At 57.5% G+C, this 8,254-nt stretch overlaps 1 pseudogene; it reads right to left on the bottom strand.

Moving 5' to 3' along the window:
- Positions 1-6,358: 6,358 nt before the first annotated feature.
- LOC122192033 lies at positions 6,359-8,002 on the bottom strand (annotated as a pseudogene).
- Positions 8,003-8,254: the final 252 nt, after the last annotated feature.

Consider the following 8,254-nt stretch of genomic DNA (forward strand, 5'->3'; position numbering starts at 1 on the left):
TGGGCTCGTGGGCGGCGCGGTGCTGTCCCCATGGTGCTGGTCTGCCAGCCGGCAGGAGATGCATCCGGCTGGCAGTGCGAGGCGCCTGAGCAGCATGTGGGGCTGTTTGTGCGGCGCCTCTTCCACGAGCCACCCAGTGCGCAGCAGAGGAGGCACGGGGCACTTGGCTGGCTCGGTGCTGTCCCCACGGCGCTGGTCTGCCAGCCGGCAGGAGATGCAGCCGGGTGGCAGTGCCAGGCGGGGGAGAACGACCCGGGGCTGCCTCCGCTGCACCTCTCCCAACCGGTGTGCGGTGCTGGCCGATGGAGGTGCGGTGGCAGCCAGTGGGCTTGGCAGTGCCAGGCGGGTGAGAATCACCCGGGGCTGCCTTCGCAGCACCTCTTCCATCAGGTGTGCAGTGCTGGGCGATGGAGGTGCAGGGGCAGCCAGTTGGCTCGGCACGGGCAGCTCAGGAGATGCTGTCTGGTGCCCAAGTGAGTTGTTGAGGAGCCCACGTTCAGCATCTGTGTCGTTGCTGAGCTCCCTGCTGGCCCTGGGGGAGTGAGGCAGCTCTGTGGTGGAAGAGGAGGAGTGGAGGCTGCTGGAGACATGTGGGCTCAGTGGTTCTGTGGCAGTGGTGTGCTGCGTCAGCTCTTCCCTTTTGCTGCTGTCCAGAGCACTTGCAGCTTCTGGAATGGCAGAACATCCCCCGGAACGATGATGGCAGCCGTCCCACCCCTGCTTGGTACAGACACCCACCGGTCATCTGTGCAGACCACAAACTCACCATCAATCCAGGTGAGGAAATGGTCGATTTCCACGTTGTCGGCAACGCTGGTGGTGCTGGGTCTGTCTTCTGGTCAATGGAAGAAATGCCCAGTGGGGCAATGCCAGCTTTCCCCCAGGCACTCAGCGCAGACAGCCCCCCATCAGCTGTGCTGCTCCCAAACTCACCGCTGTTGATCCACGTGAGCAGCTCATCCATGTCTGCGGTGTCGTCCAGGATGCCAGGGTTGGATGTCACTTCTGGAGAAGGAAGAAAATCCCCAGAGGGGCACTGCCAGCTTTCCCGTGCCCACTGGGTGCGAGCACCCCCCCGCCAGCTCTGCTGCCCCCAGACTCACCCTCGTTGATCCACGTCAGGAGCTCAGCGATGTCCTCGGCGGCGTCCTCCGGGGTGTCTGCGCTCGTTGTCGCTGCTAGCAAAGCAAGAGCATCCCCAGCGGGGCAGTGCCAGCTTTCCCACAGCCCTGTGGAGTAGACAGCCTGCCACCCACCCTGCAGCCCCTGAACTCACGGCCTGATGGCAGCGAGGCGGCGCTGCAGGTGAGCAGAGCCGTGGCGGGGTGGGGGCACACGTCGGTGGGCGCTGGGTGCCCCTGGTCCTCCGAGAGCAGCACGGCGTCTTGGAAGGGCTGCATTGGTGGCTCCCAAGTGGTGGGCAGGGTGCAGGGCATGGGGAGCACCTGCTCCTGCAGGGAGGGTACCTGCAAAAGAACTGGGGGGGGGCTGAGGCGTCCGGGGGCCTGCGGCAGGCAGGTGCCTGCGGGCTGCGGGGGCTCCGCGTGGAGGGGCACGGCCCCGGGCCACAGCCCCGTCGGCCGCTGGGGCGGCAGCGTCCCTGCGGGCAGGGGACGTCCCGAGCAGGGAGCAGGGGTGGGGGGTGGAGCCATCCCTGGGTGCAGCCCCCCAGGTAGGAGCAGCAGCACCGGTAAGCGCAGCCCTGCAGTTGGGGTCAGGCCCACAGGTGGCAGCTGAGCCAGGATTGGGGGCGGCCCCCCGGGTGGGAGCTGCGCTGCCTGTCCCCAGGCACCTGGTACCCTGGGCCAGACAGAGGGCTGAGGTGCCAGGTGGGTGGCAGTGGGGACAGGGAAGGGTTGGGGGGGTACCGGCATCGGTCCGCGGATGGTGGGCTGCATCCAGGCGGGGTCCGGTGGCGGCACAGTCGCGTCCAAGAAAGTGGCGTCGGGTGTCAGAGGTACCGTCAGCGCTCGAGGGAATCTCTCTGTGGGGAAACGCCAGAAGGGGCGCTGGGCTGAGACCCGGGGCACTGGGGTGAGATCCGTGTCACAGGAGTGGGATCTGGGGTGCTGGGGTGAGATCCGGGTCACAGGGGTGTTTTCTGCGGCTCTGGGGTGAGATGTGGGGCGCTGGGGTCAGCTGGAGCGTCAGAGCAGGGGGAGCCTGCTGCCTTACCTGCCATGACAGCTGGAGAGTGACCGTTGGGGGAGCCCCTCCCCCCACAGGGGTTCTGTGACCGTTGGGCTCAGCCCCTTTCCCCCCAGCTTGCCATGCTTTGCCTTTTCGTACCCAGACATCCTTCCCATCCCAGTGGTTTCCCATCCCACCGATCAGTTACCGTATCGATGGGCATTTTGCAGCCCAGTGCCCTTCCTTCCCAAGGATCTGCCTGTCCCAGTGGATAAGATGTGAGAGAGCCCCAAGGTCTTTAGTTTAGTGAGGGCCTTTTTTCTCCATCTCTCAGTTGTTTTTTCTTCTTTCTTTGTTAGTGTGACATATCAGATAATTCAGCAGGGAGTTGTGCTTTCTTGCGAAGCTGTGGCAGGTGGGTACATGCACTTCACTGCTGGTGTGACAAAGCTGAAGATGCCTGAGGTGTTTGTGAGCTTTGAGGGTTGGATGGAGAGTTCTTGACCAATGAAGATGCCTTTGGTCCTTGCCCCCATGGGAGAGGATGGGATTGCTGAAAGGAGAGAGAGATCTTTGAGTGATCTGCGGGGTCTAGGAAGGGAGCTAACAGGTTTAGGGTTCCTTTGCCGTGCTCTGCCCAGGCTGTGACAGTGCTGAGGTTCGTTTTTGAGTCACTCTGAAGACAAAATCAGACAGAGGGTTTTTTTGTAGCCCGAAACCCTGCAACTCTGCTGTAGGGGCTGCAGCCCAGGGTAGGTGCCCTGTCTCCACAATTGCTGACCACGCTCTTCCCTTCTCCACAGTGACCATGGCCAGCCCTCGAAGCTCCAGTCATGGAGACCCTGTACATCATGTCCAACGCCATCTGTCTGCGCTGCCCATGGCTGTGATGGGTGCTGCTACCTCATGTCCCCTCAAACTGCCAGGCATGCAAGCTTCTCCTGCTCCACCAGCTCTCCACTGACTCTAACACCTTTGCCACCTTCCATGTCGTGCGGTGGAAATGCATGGTGCTGGGGCAGGCCCATACTCCCACCCTGACAGCAGGCACGTTTCCAAAAACTCTGCTCACTTCCTCGTCCTGCTGGCTCATGAGAAGATCCTGTCGTCAGCTCTGCCGACCAGCACAACAGAGGTGGAATTGTTACAGGCAGCTGGAAAACAGCAGTGGAATAACCATTTCCCCCTTTGGCTGTTACTTGTTGAGAAATGCTGTCTGGTGAGTGTTGAGTCAGGGCCTGAACCACTGATGGAGCATCTGGGGAAAGGACCCAGTCAGCCCTGGGAGCCCAGGTGAGGGCAGTTCAGTTGTATGATGGAATGAGGGGAGCCTGGCTGCACCTCTCTTAGACCTCATTGAAGGGCTGACCCTGCAGTGGGCAAGGATCTCTGGTTGGAGATCCCTCCCTTGTGGAGTTTTCCCTGTGAGCCTGGATCTTCAGGGACAGGTGAGCACTTTTCCTTTTTCTTTGTAACACCATCTGTTGTGCTAGTCCCTTTGTGGTTACACCTCCTTCCACTGCACTGATCATTCTGGTTGTTACAGACGTCCTCTGCCCCTTCCCACCTGTAAAGCAAACAAGGCGATGACAGAGCCTTTATTTGAGATATAGGAGCTATAGAACAGGATATCAATGAAAGAGGAATCGACTCATCCCTCCCAGCAACAGTTTGGCAGAAAGCGGTGAGCTGAGGAATGCAGCCTTCTGTGTTTGAACTGTGGTGTGCTGAAAGGTGAAAGGGGGCTGAGGGGTGGGGGGGGGAGACCTATGCAGACTGACTGTGTGTGTGCTGCTGGGAGCACTGCTGAGATGGAGAGAGAGGAAGGCTCCCCCTGCTCGAGGTACTCGTGTGCTCACGCAGTGGTTCAGGCTGTGACCTGGCAATTCCACTGCACCACCCGTCCTGCACTGTCCATGTGCCACCTCCAGGTGTTGCCCAGCTTCTGGGGGACTCGCTGTGACCTCCCTGTCTCGCCGCTGCCTTGTGCACTGGACTTCACAGCATCTTGATGGTGAGTAGTGGTCCTCTGGAGATGCTGAGCAACAGTTGTGAGCTGTGCCCTTTTCCTGGACCAGTATCCCAAGCCCTTCTCAGCCCAGTGCCTGTCTCTCTTTCCCTGGGGTTCTATGGATAAGTCAGCAAGATGGGACTTTGCCAGCCAGCTGGTTTCAGCTTCACCACCCAAATAACAGCAGAGCAGTCTTGCAGCTCATGGCAGCCCTACGGCTCTGCTCCTTTGCCAGGCTGGAGAGCTGAATCAGCTCCGATTCTACAGATCCTTCCTTGAGTCCTGCTGCTAACCACCGATACTTGTGCATCCTCTGGGCCACATCAGGACTAGAAAGAGGAGTAGACATCAGAATCACAGAATCACAGAATTGTAGGGGTTGGAAGGGACCTCCAGAGATCATCGAGTCCAACCCCCCTGCCAAAGCAGGTTCCCTACACCAGGTCGCACAGGTAGGCATCCAGGCAGGAAGGCGGAAGGATATGGCCTTCTGCTGACCTGTTCTTGCTTTCTCTTTTCCCCAGGTGGCATTGTGCTTCCCAAAGAGTGCGTGGAGCTTTCTGATGGGAGTGAGCAGCAAGGAACCAACGGTCTCAGCTTCCTTCCTGCCCTGTGCTTGATTGAGAGACATTGCAACCAGCTCAGGAGATAAGAGGTGGCCATGGGCCCAGCTCTGCCAGCTTTCACTGTGAAAGGGAGCAGTTCAGGGAAAGACACAGCCTGGGTGAGCCTAAGCTTTACTCTAGCATCTGAGGGAGCTGTGGACATCAGCTGTGGACATGACTCATCAAGGTGTGGGTCAGCTGTCGATGTTCAGTGTTCTTAAGCAGCCCAGCTGTATCTCACAGGCTGTAGTCACAATTTGTGAGGCTGAGATACCCTGAGGATCATGGCATCTCTCATTTTGCTCTCACACCCTTGCTCACAGTCTCTGAGGAGCAACTTCAGCCCTGTGACCACGTCCTCGCTCATGTGCTGAAGTCACTTCTGTGCATTTTGGTGTCAGGGCTCTTGGGGCAAAATGTGCCTGGACACTGCCACACATTTAATGCCTTTCTGCAGTGCACACTGGAGGATGCAGAACTAGCTGGGTCTGTGATGCTTTATGAAGCTGGTCTGACCTATTTCAGCAGCAGTGAGAACTACCTGGGGATAAGTCTTTTTTTCTACTTTCTATCCCAAGTCCTTCTCTTTACACAGAAACAGCAGAAGTGGTCCTTCAGAGCTGATTTACCCCTCTGCCTGCTGTTTTTCTTTTCACTTTTTGTGAATGAGCAAGTGCCCCTTTAGGGATGGGCATCTCTTTGCTCCTTCCATTCTACAGCTCGTAGCAGGGTGCTCAGGACACCCCACAGTTGTGGGGAGCAGCTGGCACAAGAGAAGTAAGTCCTGAGGCTGCAGCATAGATTTTGGGTCATTTGCAGTGGCTCAGTAGGAGCAGAGGCAAAAAGCAGCTGGAGATGTGCTCTGCAGTTCTGTGCTGGTTTGCAGATTCCTCAGGAGTGGTCCTGGGTCATCTGGCTTCCACCCAGAGTGCTCCTCTTCTCTCCACAGATGGCATCCCAGGTGCTGTCTGTCTGTGGTAGGTTCCAGAGCAAGGAGGCCTCTCCGTGTCATTGCTGCACATTGATTTCAGCCTGTGGCACCCACATTGAGACACATGGATGCTCCAGGAAACAGCTGTGAACGCTGGGGCTGGAATAAAGATGTCAAAAACAGTGTAAAAAAAAAAACCAGAGGTAAGTCTGTGCAGGAAACTCTCAGGAAACACACCTGCTAATGTGAAGCTGTTTTTCCCCTGCAACCTAGCCCTAATTCCAGGAAGCAAGCATACCCCACACACCACCAGCTAATGCTAACTTTTTTAACACTGGACCATCCAGTGAGGTTTATTTTGGATGCTACTCTCCAGCACCCATTTCGGAGCAGCCAGTGTGCTTCCCATGGATGCTCGCTGCTGTCCTGAGCCCTTTATAACCTCAGTAGCCCCTGCTATAAGGCAGCATACTTGAGAACTAAAATGGCATGGTTTTGTAGGAGGGAGCAGGGACTTTGTACCAGGGAGCTGCAGAGCATCCTGGGCACAGCATGGCAAGATGGGAACATCCACTGCGAGTCTGCATTGGCTCCACAAAACTGCACAGGGGCACAGCATCTCGAGCAAGAAAACCTCTGCAACTCATTGTGCTCCCTTTTTAAAAAATGACACGGTCCAGCTCATTTTGGCCATGGGACACAGCAGCTCTGACAGCATCCCAGTGCTGCGGCATCCCGCTGCCCGCCTCTCCGAGGGGCCAGGGCTGATCCAGAGCAAGACAGCAGCTTGGCGTTGCAGTGGAAAGCGGAGGTGTGTGGAGTGCTGTAGGTGTGCTGGCTGTGCCACGTCGCTGTGGGGTAGAGCTGGTGCTGCAGTGAGCCCTTGTGGGATGCTGGTGGTGCCTGGGGTTGGAGGGCTGCGCAAGCTGGCTATGGCAGGGCTGGGGAAAACAGGGATAACAAAAGGGATAATGGAGAGAGATGGCTTTGGTGGGGCTGCCCAGTTTTTTAGGTGCTCTGGAGAGTTGTTGAAGTTCATCAGGAAATGCAGCATCTCTCCCTCGTAAACGTTTGGGGCTGAGGCACTGGGGTGAGTGGAATGGCACAGCTGGGTCTGGGAATGATGGCTTTGTGTTTGGCCAATTCTTGGTGGCCCTTGGGTGAGCCAATACCCTTGCCCCTGCCTTCAGTTTCACAGACAAAGGGGGAAACAGCCTGCAGGCCCAAGGCTACCTCTTCCTGGTTCACTTGGCTGTGGGTGGTGTGGGGCTCTGTGTCAGTGGGCTGAAGCTGGCCCCAGGGGGCACCCAGCAGGCTTTGACAGCAGCAGAGGTGGCTGGCTGCGGGCTCTCTCTGCTCCACACTTTGGTTCACAGGTCTTGGGCTGCCCCCAGTCGTCCTCCGTGTCCTCAGGTTGTGGTTGCAAGAAATCCTTCAAGTTGGAGAAGTATCCCCCAAAGGGGTGGCAGCTGATGAGTTTCAGCACCTTATTGCAGTACGCATGAAAGAAGCTGGTGAAGACAGCAGGTGCAGCCTCAGCTCTTGGGTAAGGCTGTCTGTCCTCCCAGGGGAGCACTGCGATGGGTGCTGCCTCACTCCAGCCTCCCCTGGATGCGTCCTTCAATCCTTGTGTCTCCAGGCTCCTCTGCTCCTTGAAGTGGGGGTTGGCTGCCAGCCGGCTGGGCTCTGGGTTGGGGTGAGTGCTGCTCGCTGCCCCATTGCCCTCCAGGCAGTGCTGTTAGTGGCAGGACTCTGCCTCACTCACCTGTGCCAGCAGCTTCTTCTTGGCCAGCAGAGACATGATGGGGTGGTTGCCTTTGGAGTAAAAGCTGGAAAAGAGGCACTTGCAGGCTTCAGTGTGGCACAGCAAGTGCTGGGACACCCCTCAGGGGCTGTGCTAGGGCCATGGGGCTGGCACATTGCTCCACTGGCCAGCCTTCTTGTGGGCTTCTCTTGGGTCCTCCTTGCTGGCTTCAAGGCTGGCTCCCACCTCAAGCTTTGCCATCTCTGAGGCCACCTGCAAACTGAAGCAGGTTTGGGGTGTGGGTGCCAGGCTGGGTCATGCACCCGCCCCATCCCTCTGCTCCCCCTCCAGAAGCTCAGTTCTCCACTCTCATCTTGAGCTCATCCTTCCCAGAACTCCCTCGCCAGTGCCCAGTGTGGGATGGATACAGGAAGGCAGAGCAGGGTGTGGGGTGGTTCCCATGACTGTGAAATGCTCTCGCAGTAGTCCAGGGGCTCAGGCACTCACTGTGATCCAGGGCTGCAAATGGTCTTTGTCCACTGAATTCCACCAGACCGTTCCTGTACCAGGGAGCTGCCCATAGCTCTGCGTCACTCAGCTGCCTCTGAGGGTGCAGATAAGGCTTTGGCTCACATAGACTGTTTTCTTAGTTAGTCTCTTCTGTTCAATTTGGTGGCAGAGACAGAATATTTTTCTGTCAGGTGCCTATCCTATAATTCTCCATGGATTGATGAGCCAGGGAGGTGCCTGCTTTAGAGGAGGAGGAGGACATGGCTAGGTCAGGTTGCATTAAGGTGACTTAAAGCTGGTACAACTGAAGATAAATACACGTT

Source organism: Lagopus leucura, unplaced genomic scaffold (assembly GCF_019238085.1).
Source record: "Lagopus leucura isolate 7727_CA_CO unplaced genomic scaffold, USGS_WTPT01 243-0_obj-0_obj, whole genome shotgun sequence".
Lineage (NCBI taxonomy): Eukaryota > Metazoa > Chordata > Aves > Galliformes > Phasianidae > Lagopus > Lagopus leucura.